The sequence below is a fragment of the Pseudophryne corroboree genome, chromosome 1 (genome assembly GCF_028390025.1).
Source record: "Pseudophryne corroboree isolate aPseCor3 chromosome 1, aPseCor3.hap2, whole genome shotgun sequence".
NCBI classification, from domain to species: Eukaryota; Metazoa; Chordata; class Amphibia; order Anura; family Myobatrachidae; genus Pseudophryne; species Pseudophryne corroboree.
The window spans coordinates 840,633,092-840,653,713 of NC_086444.1; positions in this window are offsets into that span (position 1 = coordinate 840,633,092).

Genomic DNA, 20,622 nt, shown 5'->3' on the forward strand with positions numbered 1-20,622 from the left:
CCAGGAGTACATATTAAACAGTGCACACTTTTGCTGCCAGAGTGCCACTGCCAGTGTGACTGACCACTGACCACTGTGACCAGTGACCTGACCACACTGACCACCAGTATAGTATATTGTGATTGTCTGCCTGAAAAAGTACACTCGTCGTGTGACTTGTGTGGTGTTTTTTTATTCTATAAAAATTAAAAAACTCATTCTGCTGACAGACAGTGTCCAGCAGGTCCCTCATTATATAATATATACCTGTCCGGCTGCAGTAGTGATATATATATATTTTTTATATCATTATTTATCATCCAGTCTATACTAGCAGCAGACACAGTACGGTAGTTCACGGCTGTAGCTACCTCTGTGTCGGCACTCGGCAGTCCATCCATAATTGTATACCACCTACCCGTGGTTTTTTTTTTCTTTCTTCTTTATACATACTACATCTCATTATCATCCAGTCTATATTAGCAGCAGACACAGTACAGTACGGTAGTCCACGGCTGTAGCTACCTCTGTGTCGGCACTCGGCAGTCCATCCATAATTGTATACCACCTACCCGTGGTTTTTTTTTTCTTTCTTCTTTATACATACTACATCTCATTATCATCCAGTCTATATTAGCAGCAGACACAGTACAGTATGGTAGTCCACGGCTGTAGCTACCTCTGTGTCGGCACTCGGTAGTCCATCCATAATTGTATACCACCTACCCGTGGTTTTTTTTTTCTTTCTTCTTTATACATACTACATCTCATTATCATCCAGTCTATATTAGCAGCAGACACAGTACGGTAGTTCACGGCTGTAGCTACCTCTGTGCCGGCACTCGGCAGTCCATCCATAATTGTATACCACCTACCCGTGGTTTTTTTTTCTTTCTTCTTTATACATACTACATCTCATTATCATCCAGTCTATATTAGCAGCAGACACAGTACAGTACGGTAGTCCACGGCTGTAGCTACCTCTGTGTCGGCACTCGGCAGTCCATCCATAATTGTATACCACCTACCCGTGGTTTTTTTTTTCTTTCTTCTTTATACATACTACATCTCATTATCATCCAGTCTATATTAGCAGCAGACACAGTACAGTACGGTAGTCCACGGCTGTAGCTACCTCTGTGTCGGCACTCGGCAGTCCATCCATAATTGTATACCACCTACCCGTGGTTTTTTTTTTCTTTCTTCTTTATACATACTACATCTCATTATCAACCAGTCTATATTAGCAGCAGACACAGTACGGTAGTTCACGGCTGTAGCTACCTCTGTGTCGGCACTCGGCAGTCCATCCATAATTGTATACCACCTACCCGTGGTTTTTTTTCTTTCTTCTTTATACATACTACATCTCATTATCATCCAGTCTATATTAGCAGCAGACACAGTACAGTACGGTAGTCCACGGCTGTAGCTACCTCTGTGTCGGCACTCGGCAGTCCATCCATAATTGTATACCACCTACCCGTGGTTTTTTTTCTTTCTTCTTTATACATACTACATCTCATTATCATCCAGTCTATATTAGCAGCAGACACAGTACAGTACGGTAGTCCACGGCTGTAGCTACCTCTGTGTCGGCACTCGGCAGTCCATCCATAATTGTATACCACCTACCCGTGGTTTTTTTTTCTTTCTTCTTTATACATACTACATCTCATTATCAACCAGTCTATATTAGCAGCAGACACAGTACGGTAGTTCACGGCTGTAGCTACCTCTGTGTCGGCACTCGGCAGTCCATCCATAATTGTATACTAGTATCCATCCATCTCCATTGTTTACCTGAGGTGCCTTTTAGTTGTGCCTATTAAAATATGGAGAACAAAAATGTTGAGGTTCCAAAATTAGGGAAAGATCAAGATCCACTTCCACCTCGTGCTGAAGCTGCTGCCACTAGTCATGGCCGAGACGATGAAATGCCAGCAACGTCGTCTGCCAAGGCCGATGCCCAATGTCATAGTACAGAGCATGTCAAATCCAAAACACCAAATATCAGTAAAAAAAGGACTCCAAAACCTAAAATAAAATTGTCGGAGGAGAAGCGTAAACTTGCCAATATGCCATTTACCACACGGAGTGGCAAGGAACGGCTGAGGCCCTGGCCTATGTTCATGGCTAGTGGTTCAGCTTCACATGAGGATGGAAGCACTCAGCCTCTCGCTAGAAAACTGAAAAGACTCAAGCTGGCAAAAGCACCGCAAAGAACTGTGCGTTCTTCGAAATACCAAATCCACAAGGAGAGTCCAATTGTGTCGGTTGCGATGCCTGACCTTCCCAACACTGGACGTGAAGAGCATGCGCCTTCCACCATTTGCACGCCCCCTGCAAGTGCTGGAAGGAGCACCCGCAGTCCAGTTCCTGATAGTCAGATTGAAGATGTCAGTGTTGAAGTACACCAGGATGAGGAGGATATGGGTGTTGCTGGCGCTGGGGAGGAAATTGACCAGGAGGATTCTGATGGTGAGGTGGTTTGTTTAAGTCAGGCACCCGGGGAGACACCTGTTGTCCGTGGGAGGAATATGGCCGTTGACATGCCTGGTGAAAATACCAAAAAAATCAGCTCTTCAGTGTGGAGGCATTTTAACAGAAAAGCGGACAACAGGTGTCAAGCCGTGTGTTGCCTTTGTCAAGCTGTAATAAGTAGTGGTAAGGACGTTAACCACCTCGGAACATCCTCCCTTATACGTCACCTGCAGCGCATTCATAATAAGTCAGTGACAAGTTCAAAAACTTTGGGCGACAGCGGAAGCAGTCCACTGACCAGTAAATCCCTTCCTCTTGTAACCAAGCTCACGCAAACCACCCCACCAACTCCCTCAGTGTCAATTTCCTCCTTCCCCAGGAATGCCAATAGTCCTGCAGGCCATGTCACTGGCAATTCTGACGAGTCCTCTCCTGCCTGGGATTCCTCCGATGCATCCTTGCGTGTAACGCCTACTGCTGCTGGCGCTGCTGTTGTTGCTGCTGGGAGTCGATGGTCATCCCAGAGGGGAAGTCGTAAGCCCACTTGTACTACTTCCAGTAAGCAATTGACTGTCCAACAGTCCTTTGCGAGGAAGATGAAATATCACAGCAGTCATCCTGCTGCAAAGCGGATAACTGAGGCCTTGACAACTATGTTGGTGTTAGACGTGCGTCCGGTATCCGCCGTTAGTTCACAGGGAACTAGACAATTTATTGAGGCAGTGTGCCCCCATTACCAAATACCATCTAGGTTCCACTTCTCTAGGCAGGCGATACCGAGAATGTACACGGACGTCAGAAAAAGACTCACTAGTGTCCTAAAAAATGCAGTTGTACCCAATGTCCACTTAACCACGGACATGTGGACAAGTGGAGCAGGGCAGGGTCAGGACTATATGACTGTGACAGCCCACTGGGTAGATGTATGGACTCCCGCCGCAAGAACAGCAGCGGCGGCACCAGTAGCAGCATCTCGCAAACGCCAACTCTTTCCTAGGCAGGCTACGCTTTGTATCACCGCTTTCCAGAATACGCACACAGCTGAAAACCTCTTACGGCAACTGAGGAAGATCATCGCGGAATGGCTTACCCCAATTGGACTCTCCTGTGGATTTGTGGCATCGGACAACGCCAGCAATATTGTGTGTGCATTAAATATGGGCAAATTCCAGCACGTCCCATGTTTTGCACATACCTTGAATTTGGTGGTGCAGAATTTTTTAAAAAACGACAGGGGCGTGCAAGAGATGCTGTCGGTGGCCAGAAGAATTGCGGGACACTTTCGGCGTACAGGCACCACGTACAGAAGACTGGAGCACCACCAAAAACTACCTGCCCTGCCATCATCTGAAGCAAGAAGTGGTAACGAGGTGGAATTCAACCCTCTATATGCTTCAGAGGTTGGAGGAGCAGCAAAAGGCCATTCAAGCCTATACAATTGAGCACGATATAGGAGGTGGAATGCACCTGTCTCAAGTGCAGTGGAGAATGATTTCAACGTTGTGCAAGGTTCTGATGCCCTTTGAACTTGCCACACGTGAAGTCAGTTCAGACACTGCCAGCCTGAGTCAGGTCATTCCCCTCATCAGGCTTTTGCAGAAGAAGCTGGAGACATTGAAGGAGGAGCTAACACGGAGCGATTCCGCTAGGCATGTGGGACTTGTGGATGGAGCCCTTAATTCGCTTAACAAGGATTCACGGGTGGTCAATCTGTTGAAATCAGAGCACTACATTTTGGCCACCGTGCTCGATCCTAGATTTAAAGCCTACCTTGGATCTCTCTTTCCGGCAGACACAAGTCTGCTGGGGTTGAAAGACCTGCTGGTGAGAAAATTGTCAAGTCAAGCGGAACGCGACCTGTCAACATCTCCTCCTTCACATTCTCCCGCAACTGGGGGTGCGAGGAAAAGGCTCAGAATTCCGAGCCCACCCGCTGGCGGTGATGCAGGGCAGTCTGGAGCGACTGCTGATGCTGACATCTGGTCCGGACTGAAGGACCTGACAACGATTACGGACATGTCGTCTACTGTCACTGCATATGATTCTCTCACCATTGAAAGAATGGTGGAGGATTATATGAGTGACCGCATCCAAGTAGGCACGTCACACAGTCCGTACTTATACTGGCAGGAAAAAGAGGCAATTTGGAGGCCCTTGCACAAACTGGCTTTATTCTACCTAAGTTGCCCTCCCACAAGTGTGTACTCCGAAAGAGTGTTTAGTGCCGCCGCTCACCTTGTCAGCAATCGGCGTACGAGGTTACATCCAGAAAATGTGGAGAAGATGATGTTCATTAAAATGAATTATAATCAATTCCTCCGTGGAGACATTGACCAGCAGCAATTGCCTCCACAAAGTACACAGGGAGCTGAGATGGTGGATTCCAGTGGGGACGAATTGATAATCTGTGAGGAGGGGGATGTACACGGTGATATATCGGAGGATGATGATGAGGTGGACATCTTGCCTCTGTAGAGCCAGTTTGTGCAAGGAGAGATTAATTGCTTCTTTTTTGGTGGGGGTCCAAACCAACCCGTCATTTCAGTCACAGTCGTGTGGCAGACCCTGTCACTGAAATGATGGGTTGGTTAAAGTGTGCATGTCCTGTTTATACAACATAAGGGTGGGTGGGAGGGCCCAAGGACAATTCCATCTTGCACCTCTTTTTTCTTTAATTTTTCTTTGCGTCATGTGCTGTTTGGGGAGGGTTTTTTGGAAGGGACATCCTGCGTGACACTGCAGTGCCACTCCTAGATGGGCCCGGTGTTTGTGTCGGCCACTAGGGTCGCTTATCTTACTCACACAGCTACCTCATTGCGCCTCTTTTTTTCTTTGCGTCATGTGCTGTTTGGGGAGGGTTTTTTGGAAGGGACATCCTGCGTGACACTGCAGTGCCACTCCTAGATGGGCCCGGTGTTTGTGTCGGCCACTAGGGTCGCTTATCTTACTCACACAGCTACCTCATTGCGCCTCTTTTTTTCTTTGCGTCATGTGCTGTTTGGGGAGGGTTTTTTGGAAGGGACATCCTGCGTGACACTGCAGTGACACTCCTAGATGGGCCCTGTGTTTGTGTCGGCCACTAGGGTTGCTTAGCTTAGTCATCCAGCGACCTAGGTGCAAATTTTAGGACTAAAAATAATATTGTGAGGTGTGAGGTATTCAGAATAGACTGAAAATGAGTGTAAATTATGGTTTTTGAGGTTAATAATACTTTGGGATCAAAATGACCCCCAAATTCTATGATTTAAGCTGTTTTTTAGTGTTTTTTGAAAAAAACACCCGAATCCAAAACACACCCGAATCCGACAAAAAAAATTCGGTTAGGTTTTGCCAAAACGCGGTCGAACCCAAAACACGGCCGCGGAACCGAACCCAAAACCAAAACACAAAACCCGAAAAATTTCCGGCGCTCATCTCTAGTATATATATGTAACAGGAGGAGTGGAGTGAAACTTGAACTGTTTAACGCTTCATAAATAGTTTTAAAGCTCCCCCATATATCAGCATCACATCAGTCAAAGGAGAGCCAGAGACATTGTTCCGCAGCGCTAAATAGAAAGTAACATCCAAAAGCTGCCACCTAATGTGTGTATTTATGCCCCTGAATTAGCAGAATTAGCAGAATTAGAGCCAAGGACATTATAGTAGAGATGAGCGCCGGAAATTTTTCGGGTTTTGTGTTTTGGTTTTGGGTTCGGTTCCGCGGCCGTGTTTTGGGTTCGACCGCGTTTTGGCAAAACCTAACCAAATTTTTTTTGTCGGATTCGGGTGTGTTTTGGATTCGGGTGTTTTTTTCAAAAAACACTAAAAAACAGCTTAAATCATAGAATTTGGGGGTCATTTTGATCCCTAAGTATTATTAACCTCAAAAACCATAATTTACACTCATTTTCAGTCTATTCTGAATACCTCACACCTCACAATATTATTTTTAGTCCTAAAATTTGCACCTAGGTCGCTGGATGACTAAGCTAAGAAACCCTAGTGGCCGACACAAACACCGGGCCCATCTAGGAGTGTCACTGCAGTGTCACGCAGGATGTCCCTTCCAAAAAACCCTCCCCAAACAGCACATGACGCAAAGAAAAAAAGAGGCGCAATGAGGTAGCTGTGTGAGTAAGATAAGCGACCCTAGTGGCCGACACAAACACCGGGCCCATCTAGGAGTGGCACTGCAGTGTCACGCAGGATGTCCCTTCCAAAAAACCCTCCCCAAACAGCACATGACGCAAAGAAAAATTAAAGAAAAAAGAGGTGCAAGATGGAATTGTCCTTGGGCCCTCCCACCCACCCTTATGTTGTATAAACAGGACATGCACACTTTAACCAACCCATCATTTCAGTGACAGGGTCTGCCACACGACTGTGACTGAAATGACGGGTTGGTTTGGACCCCCTCCAAAAAAGAAGCAATTAATCTCTCCTTGCACAAACTGGCTCTACAGAGGCAAGATGTCCACCTCATCATCATCCTCCGATATATCACCGTGTACATCCCCCTCCTCACAGATTATCAATTCGTCCCCACTGGAATCCACCATCTCAGCTCCCTGTGTACTTTGTGGAGGCAATTGCTGCTGGTCAATGTCTCCACGGAGGAATTGATTATAATTCATTTTAATGAACATCATCTTCTCCACATTTTCTGGATGTAACCTCGTACGCCGATTGCTGACAAGGTGAGCGGCGGCACTAAACACTCTTTCGGAGTACACACTTGTGGGAGGGCAACTTAGGTAGAATAAAGCCAGTTTGTGCAAGGGTCTCCAAATTGCCTCTTTTTCCTGCCAGTATAAGTACGGACTGTGTGACTTGCCTACTTGGATGCGGTCACTCATATAATCCTCCACCATTCTTTCAATGGTGAGAGAATCATATGCAGTGACAGTAGACGACATGTCCGTAATCGTTGTCAGGTCCTTCAGTCCGGACCAGATGTCAGCATCAGCAGTCGCTCCAGACTGCCCTGCATCACCGCCAGCGGGTGGGCTCGGAATTCTGAGCCTTTTCCTCGCACCCCCAGTTGCGGGAGAATGTGAAGGAGGAGATGTTGACAGGTCGCGTTCCGCTTGACTTGACAATTTTCTCACCAGCAGGTCTTTCAACCCCAGCAGACTTGTGTCTGCCGGAAAGAGAGATCCAAGGTAGGCTTTAAATCTAGGATCGAGCACGGTGGCCAAAATGTAGTGCTCTGATTTCAACAGATTGACCACCCGTGAATCCTTGTTAAGCGAATTAAGGGCTCCATCCACAAGTCCCACATGCCTAGCGGAATCGCTCCGTGTTAGCTCCTCCTTCAATGTCTCCAGCTTCTTCTGCAAAAGCCTGATGAGGGGAATGACCTGACTCAGGCTGGCAGTGTCTGAACTGACTTCACGTGTGGCAAGTTCAAAGGGCATCAGAACCTTGCACAACGTTGAAATCATTCTCCACTGCACTTGAGACAGGTGCATTCCACCTCCTATATCGTGCTCAATTGTATAGGCTTGAATGGCCTTTTGCTGCTCCTCCAACCTCTGAAGCATATAGAGGGTTGAATTCCACCTCGTTACCACTTCTTGCTTCAGATGATGGCAGGGCAGGTTCAGTAGTTTTTGGTGGTGCTCCAGTCTTCTGTACGTGGTGCCTGTACACCGAAAGTGTCCCGCAATTCTTCTGGCCACCGACAGCATCTCTTGCACGCCCCTGTCGTTTTTTAAAAAATTCTGCACCACCAAATTCAAGGTATGTGCAAAACATGGGACGTGCTGGAATTTGCCCATATTTAATGCACACACAATATTGCTGGCGTTGTCCGATGCCACAAATCCACAGGAGAGTCCAATTGGGGTAAGCCATTCCGCGATGATCTTCCTCAGTTGCCGTAAGAGGTTTTCAGCTGTGTGCGTATTCTGGAAAGCGGTGATACAAAGCGTAGCCTGCCTAGGAAAGAGTTGGCGTTTGCGAGATGCTGCTACTGGTGCCGCCGCTGCTGTTCTTGCGGCGGGAGTCCATACATCTACCCAGTGGGCTGTCACAGTCATATAGTCCTGACCCTGCCCTGCTCCACTTGTCCACATGTCCGTGGTTAAGTGGACATTGGGTACAACTGCATTTTTTAGGACACTGGTGAGTCTTTTTCTGACGTCCGTGTACATTCTCGGTATCGCCTGCCTAGAGAAGTGGAACCTAGATGGTATTTGGTAACGGGGGCACACTGCCTCAATAAATTGTCTAGTTCCCTGTGAACTAACGGCGGATACCGGACGCACGTCTAACACCAACATAGTTGTCAAGGCCTCAGTTATCCGCTTTGCAGCAGGATGACTGCTGTGATATTTCATCTTCCTCGCAAAGGTCTGTTGGACAGTCAATTGCTTACTGGAAGTAGTACAAGTGGGCTTACGACTTCCCCTCTGGGATGACCATCGACTCCCAGCAGCAACAACAGCAGCGCCAGCAGCAGTAGGCGTTACACGCAAGGATGCATCGGAGGAATCCCAGGCAGGAGAGGACTCGTCAGAATTGCCAGTGACATGGCCTGCAGGACTATTGGCATTCCTGGGGAAGGAGGAAATTGACACTGAGGGAGTTGGTGGGGTGGTTTGCGTGAGCTTGGTTACAAGAGGAAGGGATTTACTGGTCAGTGGACTGCTTCCGCTGTCGCCCAAAGTTTTTGAACTTGTCACTGACTTATTATGAATGCGCTGCAGGTGACGTATAAGGGAGGATGTTCCGAGGTGGTTAACGTCCTTACCCCTACTTATTACAGCTTGACAAAGGCAACACACGGCTTGACACCTGTTGTCCGCTTTTCTGTTGAAATACCTCCACACTGAAGAGCTGATTTTTTTGGTATTTTCACCAGGCATGTCAACGGCCATATTCTCCCACGGACAACAGGTGTCTCCCCGGGTGCCTGACTTAAACAAACCACCTCACCATCAGAATCCTCCTGGTCAATTTCCTCCCCAGCGCCAGCAACACCCATATCCTCCTCATCCTGGTGTACTTCAACACTGACATCTTCAATCTGACTATCAGGAACTGGACTGCGGGTGCTCCTTCCAGCACTTGCAGGGGGCGTGCAAATGGTGGAAGGCGCATGCTCTTCACGTCCAGTGTTGGGAAGGTCAGGCATCGCAACCGACACAATTGGACTCTCCTTGTGGATTTGGGATTTCGAAGAACGCACAGTTCTTTGCGGTGCTTTTGCCAGCTTGAGTCTTTTCAGTTTTCTAGCGAGAGGCTGAGTGCTTCCATCCTCATGTGAAGCTGAACCACTAGCCATGAACATAGGCCAGGGCCTCAGCCGTTCCTTGCCACTCCGTGTGGTAAATGGCATATTGGCAAGTTTACGCTTCTCCTCCGACAATTTTATTTTAGGTTTTGGAGTCCTTTTTTTACTGATATTTGGTGTTTTGGATTTGACATGCTCTGTACTATGACATTGGGCATCGGCCTTGGCAGACGACGTTGCTGGCATTTCATCGTCTCGGCCATGACTAGTGGCAGCAGCTTCAGCACGAGGTGGAAGTGGATCTTGATCTTTCCCTAATTTTGGAACCTCAACATTTTTGTTCTCCATATTTTAATAGGCACAACTAAAAGGCACCTCAGGTAAACAATGGAGATGGATGGATACTAGTATACAATTATGGATGGACTGCCGAGTGCCGACACAGAGGTAGCTACAGCCGTGAACTACCGTACTGTGTCTGCTGCTAATATAGACTGGTTGATAATGAGATGTAGTATGTATAAAGAAGAAAGAAAAAAAAACCACGGGTAGGTGGTATACAATTATGGATGGACTGCCGAGTGCCGACACAGAGGTAGCTACAGCCGTGGACTACCGTACTGTACTGTGTCTGCTGCTAATATAGACTGGATGATAATGAGATGTAGTATGTATAAAGAAGAAAGAAAAAAAAACCACGGGTAGGTGGTATACAATTATGGATGGACTGCCGAGTGCCGACACAGAGGTAGCTACAGCCGTGAACTACCGTACTGTGTCTGCTGCTAATATAGACTGGTTGATAATGAGATGTAGTATGTATAAAGAAGAAAGAAAAAAAAAACCACGGGTAGGTGGTATACAATTATGGATGGACTGCCGAGTGCCGACACAGAGGTAGCTACAGCCGTGGACTACCGTACTGTACTGTGTCTGCTGCTAATATAGACTGGATGATAATGAGATGTAGTATGTATAAAGAAGAAAGAAAAAAAAAAACACGGGTAGGTGGTATACAATTATGGATGGACTGCCGAGTGCCGACACAGAGGTAGCTACAGCCGTGGACTACCGTACTGTACTGTGTCTGCTGCTAATATAGACTGGATGATAATGAGATGTAGTATGTATAAAGAAGAAAGAAAAAAAAACCACGGGTAGGTGGTATACAATTATGGATGGACTGCCGAGTGCCGACACAGAGGTAGCTACAGCCGTAAACTACCGTACTGTGTCTGCTGCTAATATAGACTGGTTGATAATGAGATGTAGTATGTATAAAGAAGAAAGAAAAAAAAAAACACGGGTAGGTGGTATACAATTATGGATGGACTGCCGAGTGCCGACACAGAGGTAGCTACAGCCGTGGACTACCGTACTGTACTGTGTCTGCTGCTAATATAGACTGGATGATAATGAGATGTAGTATGTATAAAGAAGAAAGAAAAAAAAACCACGGGTAGGTGGTATACAATTATGGATGGACTGCCGAGTGCCGACACAGAGGTAGCTACAGCCGTGGACTACCGTACTGTACTGTGTCTGCTGCTAATATAGACTGGATGATAATGAGATGTAGTATGTATAAAGAAGAAAGAAAAAAAAACCACGGGTAGGTGGTATACAATTATGGATGGACTGCCGAGTGCCGACACAGAGGTAGCTACAGCCGTGAACTACCGTACTGTGTCTGCTGCTAATATAGACTGGTTGATAATGAGATGTAGTATGTATAAAGAAGAAAGAAAAAAAAAACCACGGGTAGGTGGTATACAATTATGGATGGACTGCCGAGTGCCGACACAGAGGTAGCTACAGCCGTGGACTACCGTACTGTACTGTGTCTGCTGCTAATATAGACTGGATGATAATGAGATGTAGTATGTATAAAGAAGAAAGAAAAAAAAAAACACGGGTAGGTGGTATACAATTATGGATGGACTGCCGAGTGCCGACACAGAGGTAGCTACAGCCGTGGACTACCGTACTGTACTGTGTCTGCTGCTAATATAGACTGGATGATAATGAGATGTAGTATGTATAAAGAAGAAAGAAAAAAAAACCACGGGTAGGTGGTATACAATTATGGATGGACTGCCGAGTGCCGACACAGAGGTAGCTACAGCCGTAAACTACCGTACTGTGTCTGCTGCTAATATAGACTGGTTGATAATGAGATGTAGTATGTATAAAGAAGAAAGAAAAAAAAAAACACGGGTAGGTGGTATACAATTATGGATGGACTGCCGAGTGCCGACACAGAGGTAGCTACAGCCGTGGACTACCGTACTGTACTGTGTCTGCTGCTAATATAGACTGGATGATAATGAGATGTAGTATGTATAAAGAAGAAAGAAAAAAAAAACACGGGTAGGTGGTATACAATTATGGATGGACTGCCGAGTGCCGACACAGAGGTAGCTACAGCCGTGGACTACCGTACTGTACTGTGTCTGCTGCTAATATAGACTGGATGATAATGAGATGTAGTATGTATAAAGAAGAAAGAAAAAAAAACACGGGTAGGTGGTATACAATTATGGATGGACTGCCGAGTGCCGACACAGAGGTAGCTACAGCCGTGAACTACCGTACTGTGTCTGCTGCTAATATAGACTGGTTGATAATGAGATGTAGTATGTATAAAGAAGAAAGAAAAAAAAAAACCACGGGTAGGTGGTATACAATTATGGATGGACTGCCGAGTGCCGACACAGAGATAGCTACAGCCGTGGACTACCGTACTGTACTGTGTCTGCTGCTAATATAGACTGGATGATAATGAGATGTAGTATGTATAAAGAAGAAAGAAAAAAAAATCCACGGGTAGGTGGTATACAATTATGGATGGACTGCCGAGTGCCGACACAGAGGTAGCTACAGCCGTGGACTACCGTACTGTACTGTGTCTGCTGCTAATATAGACTGGATGATAATGAGATGTAGTATGTATAAAGAAGAAAGAAAAAAAAAACCACGGGTAGGTGGTATACAATTATGGATGGACTGCCGAGTGCCGACACAGAGGTAGCTACAGCCGTGGACTACCGTACTGTACTGTGTCTGCTGCTAATATAGACTGGATGATAATGAGATGTAGAATGTATAAAGAAGAAAGAAAAAAAAAACCACGGGTAGGTGGTATACAATTATGGATGGACTGCCGAGTGCCGACACAGAGGTAGCTACAGCCGTGAACTACCGTACTGTTTCTGCTGCTAGTATAGACTGGATGATAAATAATGATATAAAAAATATATATATATCACTACTGCAGCCGGACAGGTATATATTATATAATGAGGGACCTGCTGGACACTGTCTGTCAGCAGAATGAGTTTTTTAATTTTTATAGAATAAAAAAACACCACACAAGTCACACGACGAGTGTACTTTTTCAGGCAGACAATCACAATATACTATACTGGTGGTCAGTGTGGTCAGGTCACTGGTCACAGTGGTCAGTGGTCAGTCACACTGGCAGTGGCACTCTGGCAGCAAAAGTGTGCACTGTTTAATATGTACTCCTGGCTCCTGCTATAACCTATAACTGCTCCCCAGTCTCCCCCACAATTAAGCTGTGTGAGCACAGTCAGATATTATACATAGATGATGCAGCACACTGGGCTGAGCACAGATATGGTATGTGAGTGTGACTGAGTCACTGTGTATCGTTTTTTTCAGGCAGAGAACAAGAACAGAACGGATTATTAAATAATAATAAATTATGAAACTGCACTGGTGGGTCAGGTCACTGGTCATCAGTCACTAGTATAACTCCTCCTAAGCTCCAGTAAGTAAATGAAGTGTCTCACTCTCACTCTCCTATCTATTTTAATTTCTAAACGGAGAGGACGCCAGCCACGTCCTCTCCCTATCAATCTCAATGCACGTGTGAAAATGGCCGCGACGCGCGGCTCCTTATATAGAATCCGAGTCTCGCGATAGAATCCGAGCCTCGCGAGAATCCGACAGCGTGATGATGACGTTCGGGCGCGCTCGGGTTAACCGAGCAAGGCGGGAAGATCCGAGTCGCTCGGACCCGTGTAAAAAAACATGAAGTTCGGGCGGGTTCGGATTCAGAGAAACCGAACCCGCTCATCTCTACATTATAGGTAGCCATACTACAGTGACATTGGATGAATGTTAAAGCCTCTTAGCCACAAAGGATTAGAATATCATCCCGATTCAAGGACTAGCTTGTGGCACTTTAATACAACTGTGTTATATGTATATTCGTGAACCCGTAAGAAGGACTGACACGTAAGAGACTATTAGTTTTATAGTTAAAGGATTTGAGCTCGCTATGACTATGATAAGAGAAACCATCTCTTGCAGATATATTTAATATAGACTCATCCTAAGAGACAACAATAATTTGAGGCATACAGGAATCGAAAAGCTATATATGCTCTGAAATATAGAAAGCATCAGCTACTTCAAATGGACACAAGGACGCAGCATAACAAAGGTTTATCATACCAGCTTCTTAGGAGTTTAGTTTAATACTGGACAACTACGGTAACATTTTTACTGAGGAAAGGATACAGATTCCTTGGTAATCAACTGTTGATGTTACTATCTATGAGCTAAATAGATACTTTCTGTTATCTGCCAAGGAGGAACTATAAGTAACCTTATAGGAGAAAGTAATCGCTACCATAAGTAGACTGAGCCAAACATCTTTCTCTTTAACTGAAGGGAGAACTGATAGTTGATACTAAAACATAGTGTCAGACATTCTGTATTAACTGCTGTTATTTTTAGGAAGTTTATGGGCCCTTATAGTGCACTATCATACCCGGGTCACTCTAACACCTAAGGGTGTCTTGAAAAGAAAAAGGATTTGTTGTATTGCATGCAGGTACTGTGTATAGGCCTAATTGACAGGGGGTTAGCATGGATTAATGACTTAAAGGGGAATGTGTAATTGATGAAATGTTAATGTATACTTAATCCATTTGGTACTGGTCATTAAAGTGTTATACTTGCCATGTGTGTCTGGTCCGTCTGGAAGTTGATCTGAAGATCCTGGAAGAAAGAGACAGGTATATTAGATAATATATCTATGATATAAGGGAATCATCCCCTAAGGATAGAGATCAGGCTTACTCAAGCAAGCCTTAACGGTAGTTAAATACTACACATAGCTTGAGTGGAGGCACAACTATTAGGTAACCATCCCTTAATAGAATACATAGACAGCTCTCGTTCAAGGTATTGAGGGTAGGGTTACATTGGGAAAAAATAGTGTCCAATATGTCACTTCTGTTGCCTCCAATGGAACGACTTCTGAAGTCCCAATTCACCAAAGTCTATAACGAGGAAATAGTTTTGAATCCACGTCCTCTCCTGATGACGAAATCTCTCTCTCTCTCTCAATATGGTTGTATTTTCCATGTCAACCCAAAAATTAAAAGAGAGAATGTATATAGTGAAGTACGATTTTTTTTATTCCAAATAAAATTAATATTTTTTCAAATATATTCATTAAAAACACAATTGCATCAAATCCACCATTAGTCAGGCAGAGAAGTGTACCAGATATATTGGGGGTGTTATGGAGTGCCCACGTAAACGAGAATAGTGATTTCAAATGGATACCTCCCAGGTTTCAAGTATCGTATTCGTCACTGGATCTGCAGCCTCCAATCACTCAAAGACCTGGTCTGTCGCAGTCTGTCCGATCAGCTCACCAACGCGTTTCTGCTCCCTAGGAGCCTTTATCAAGGTGTATGGTGGACTGAAACTGGTCTAGGTATTTAAACCCCCTAGAGTGATCTGATTGGTCAAGACTGTACAGATATTAATTGAAGGTTTTAAATGCATTTATAGCAAACAAATGGAACTTCAATGTAAATATATAATTTCCTATGGACATTTCCTCCTGCTCATTAACTACTTAAAAATCATCAAAATTACATGTATAAACGGCATGCGTTCCAGCTCCCTGGAACGCACGCCACTTCCTGTTTCCGTCTCGGCTCTCAGCTCCTGGGTAGCGGCAGAAGTACCCGGAAGTGCAACACTGGAACACATGCCACTTCCGCGTTCTACCGTCGTCCGGAAGACTCGTGTACATTTATGTACAGCCCGCTAATGGGGATTGCACATCATGGTGGAGGCGGACCCTTTAACAGGAATCACATCCTTGGAACGCAAACATACTATGCGTTCCACCTGTATCTAGAAATGGTTATAATTCACAATAAAGGAGTATTATGTTTAAAAGGACTTATTTCACATATCTCCTCTGCTTTTCATATATTCTATTCACTATTATGCTAATGAATAAAACCCTGTAAAAATAAATTGTACATCTATAAAATACATCGAATCAGATGTAAGTATAAATTAATCCACAGAAATAATGTTTAAACCCCAGAACCGGAAATAATTAAAGATAATTAAAAATATTTAAAAATATAATTTTTTTTATAAAAACCACTTTAATTCAAATTCAAGGTTCAGTCCTAAATCCACCTCATTTCAGTTTGAGCGAGGACCTCCTCTATATTCCTTTTCCTCCAATGATTATGGACGACTTTTATTCCTACAACACTTCTTAATGCCGTGCAGTTGTTTTTATGCATTTCTTTAAAATGGTTAGACACCAAATGATTTTCATACTCCTTTTTAATATTGTTGAGATGTTCCGCCCAGCATTCTTTTTTTAGGGGTCTCGATGTCCGACCAATATATTGAAATCCACAACAACATTCCATAAGATAAACGCAATTCTTCATGTTACAGGTAATAAAGTCATTGATGCGGTAGGTAGTCCCTGTTACTATGGATTTAAATTCTTCTACTTTACTGGGCTGCGAAGTATGGTGTCAACACATAATACATAATCCTCATCTGTGAAATCCCACAGGTTTTATCCTTTCTGATTTTTTGGGGGCAATTGAGCTCTTCACTAACTTTTGCTTCAAATTAGGGTTTCGTAGGTAGAATAGTTTTAAAATCGGATCTCTAATTAACAGATGCCAGTGTTTATTCACTATATTTTCCACATCTTTGTACTGTCCATTGTATGATGTAGTGAAAGGTAAAATTATATCATAATTTTTTATTCTTAATACTGGATTTTAAAAGATCTTTCCTTTCTACATTTACCAGGTCTTCAATATATTGATCCATCATGGGTCCATCATATCCCTTTGCTATAAATTAGCTCTTAAGATCCTTTGACTGTTTTCTAAAAACTTCAACATCATTGCAATTACGTCCTTATTCTCCTGATTTGACCCTTAGGTACATTCTTTATCCATTTAGGGTGATGATTACTTTTAGTTGAGATATACGAATTACTATCCGTAGGTAAAAAAAAGACTTCGTTTTAAGGAAGTCTTCTTCTATATAGAGTGTGAGGTTTAAAAAATAGATTTCTATCCATCTGGTAGTAAAAGTAAAAAATATATTAAAATCATTAATATTCAAGGTAGTACAGAAGGAATCTTAAAGCTGTAAATCCCTTTTTAAAGAATATAAAATTTTGGTACAGATTTATAGATTATATCATTTTTATATGGAAAGGAGATGATTTTCTGCCCAAATCTTTTCTTCTTCCCACAAGCCCATAAAAAGATTAGCATACGCTGGGGCAAAGTGTGTGCCTATAGCCGTACCTTTCTTCTGTTGGTAAAACCTTCCATTGTGCCAGAAAAAATTATTGTTTCAAATAAATTTAATACTCTCTAAAATGAAAGGTATCTTTTTGTCTTCAACCGTACCTTTTCGAAGATGGTACTCTGCGGCTTGTATCCCTCTTTCATGGTCAGTAATTGTATATAAGCTACTTACATGCACAGTTCCTAAAATGAAAATAGTTTGCCATTTTACTCCCTTTAATTTCTGAAGAATGACCACTGTATCTTTGATATAAGATCTCACTTTTAAAACTTCTGGTTGGAGATGATAGTCAATAAAATGAGACAAATTCGATGTGACCGAGTTGGTACTCGCCACAATGGACCTTCCCAGAGGTTCCTCTAAATTTTTGTGAATCTTTGGCAAAACATAAAAAAGCGGAAGGTTAGGATCTTTCACATTAATATAGCTTTCTTCCTTTTCTGTTATGGGTCCTTCATTTTTATATTTCATGGTTAAAATTCTTATATTTGTACGTTAGCAGGGAAAGGGATACTACTGCACTAGCATATTATAGAAAAGTTCCAAATTAGAACAAAGGAAACCCCTAGTTATATTCTATATCAGATATTTGAATTGTATAGGGGGTGCTGCCACTGAATATAGTGTTGCCAATATATAGTTATGCACAAAAAGAAACAGAGAAGGATTGGACTTGAAGTGCCGCACTTAAACATTAAATTGATACATAAAATATAACTTTTATTAGAGTATATTTGTTAAAAAGACCTGTAGCTGTGAAATATAAAAACCAAAAACATATACATTGACAAAACAAAGTGTGATATGTGTGAATAAAAACACACACTGTGCTGTGTAGTGCTACACATATATAATATATTATAGGTACTATGACCCTTGAATCAAATTATATGTGTTGTTAGGCTGAGTGCCCAATGGCGCTTTGAAGTCACTGATCAGTTGTACTAGATAGGCTTACTGAGGGTACTATAAAGTGCAATATTCCAATAGAAAGCTCCCCTTCAGTTTGGGCGCTGTGACCCCTCACTTATGTGCAATCATATGCTTGTACAGCTATGAGTCAGTGTTTATCCTCACTAGTGATCTCAATGTAATTAGCTGTTCTCAATCAGTTTACAGCAGGTAATATCTGAAGTCAGTATCACTTTAAGTGAATAATCTGTTTGGGCGCTATGATCCCTCACTTATATGCATTCATATGCTTATATAGCTATGAATCCGTGTTTCTCCTCACTAGTGATCTCAATGTAATTGGCTGTTCTTAATCAATTTACAGCAGATAATAACTGAAGTCAGTGTCACTTTAAGTGAGTGATAATTGATGTTCACTTATATGCTTATTAGTGATGTGCACCGGACATTTTTCGGGTTGTGTGTTTTGGTTTTGGGTTCGGTTCCGCCGCCGTGTTTTGGGTTCGAACGCGTTTTGCCAAAACCTCACCGAATTTTTTTTGTCGGATTCGGGTGTGTTTTGGATTCGGGTGTTTTTTTCAAAAAACCCTAAAAAACAGCTTAAATCATTGAATTTGGGGGTCATTTTGATCCCATAGTATTATTAACCTCAATAACCATAATTTCCACTCATTTTCAGTCTATTCTGAACACCTCACACCTCACAATATTATTTTTAGTCCTAAAATTTGCACCGAGGTCGCTGGATGGCTAAGCTAAGCGACCCTAGTGGCCGACAGAAACACCTGGCCCATCTAGGAGCGGCACTGCAGTGTCAGGCAGGATGGCCCTTCCAAAAAATACTCCCCAAACAGCACATGACGCAAAGAAGAAAAAAAAGAGGCGCAATGAGGTAGCTGTGTGAGTAAGCTAAGCGACCCTAGTGGCCGACACAAACACCTGGCCCATCTAGGAGTGGCACTGCAGTGTCAGGCAGGATGGCCCTTCCAAAAAATACTCCCCAAACAGCACATGACGCAAAGAAGAAAAAAAGAGGCGCAATGAGGTAGCTGTGTGAGTAAGCTAAGCGACCCTAGTGGCTGACACAAACACCTGGCCCATCTAGGAGCGGCACTGCAGTGTCAGGCAGGATGGCCCTTCCAAAAAATACTCCCCAAACAGCACATGACGCAAAGAAGAAAAAAAAGAGGCGCAATGAGGTAGCTGTTTGAGTAAGCTAAGCGACCCTAGTGGCCGACACAAACACCTGGCCCATCTAGGAGTGGCACTGCAGTGTCAGGCAGGATGGCCCTTCCAAAAAATACTCCCCAAACAGCACATGACGCAAAGAAGAAAAAAAAGAGGCGCAATGAGGTAGCTGTGTGAGTAAGCTAAGCGACCCTAGTGGCCGACACAAACACCTGGCCCATCTAGGAGTGGCACTGCAGTGTCAGGCAGGATGGCCCTTCCAAAAAATACTCCCCAAACAGCACATGACGCAAAGAAGAAAAAAAAGAGGCGCAATGAGGTAGCTGTGTGAGTAAGCTAAGCGACCCTAGTGGCTGACACAAACACCTGGCCCATCTAGGAGTGGCACTGCAGTGTCAGGCAGGATGGCCCTTCCACAAAATACTCCCCAAATAGCACATGATGCAAAGAAAAATGAAAGAAAAAAGAGGTGCAAGTTGGAATTGTCCTTGGGCCCTCCCACCCACCCTTATGTTGTATAAACAGGACATGCACACTTTAACCAACCCATCATTTCAGCGACAGGGTCTGCCACACGACTGTGACTGAAATGACTGGTTGGTTTGGGCCCCCACCAAAAAAGAAGCAATAAATCTCTCCTTGCACAAACTGGCTCTATAGAGGCAAGATGTCCACCTCATCATCATCGTCCGATTCATCACCCCTTTCACTGTGTACATCCCCCTCCTCACAGATTATTAATTCGTCCCCACTGGAATCCACCATCTCAGATCCCCGTGTACTTTCTGGAGGCAATTGCTGCTGGTGAATGTCTCCATGGAGGAATTGATTATAATTAATTTTAATGAACATCATCTTCTCCACATTTTCTGGAAGTAACCTCGTACGCCGATTGCTGACAAGGTGAGCGACGGCACTAAACACTCTTTCGGAGTACACACTGGAGGGAGGGCTACTTAGGTAGAATAAAGCCAGTTTGTGCAAGGGCCTCCAAATTGCCTCTTTTCCCTGCCAGTATACGTACGGACTGTCTGACGTGCCTACTTGGATGCGGTCACTCAAATAATCCTCCACCATTCTTTCAATGGTGAGAGAATCATATGCAGTGACAGTAGACGACATGTCAGTAATCGTTGGCAGGTCCTTCAGTCCGGACCAGATGTCAGCATCAGCAGTCGCTCCAGACTGCCCTGCATCACCGCCAG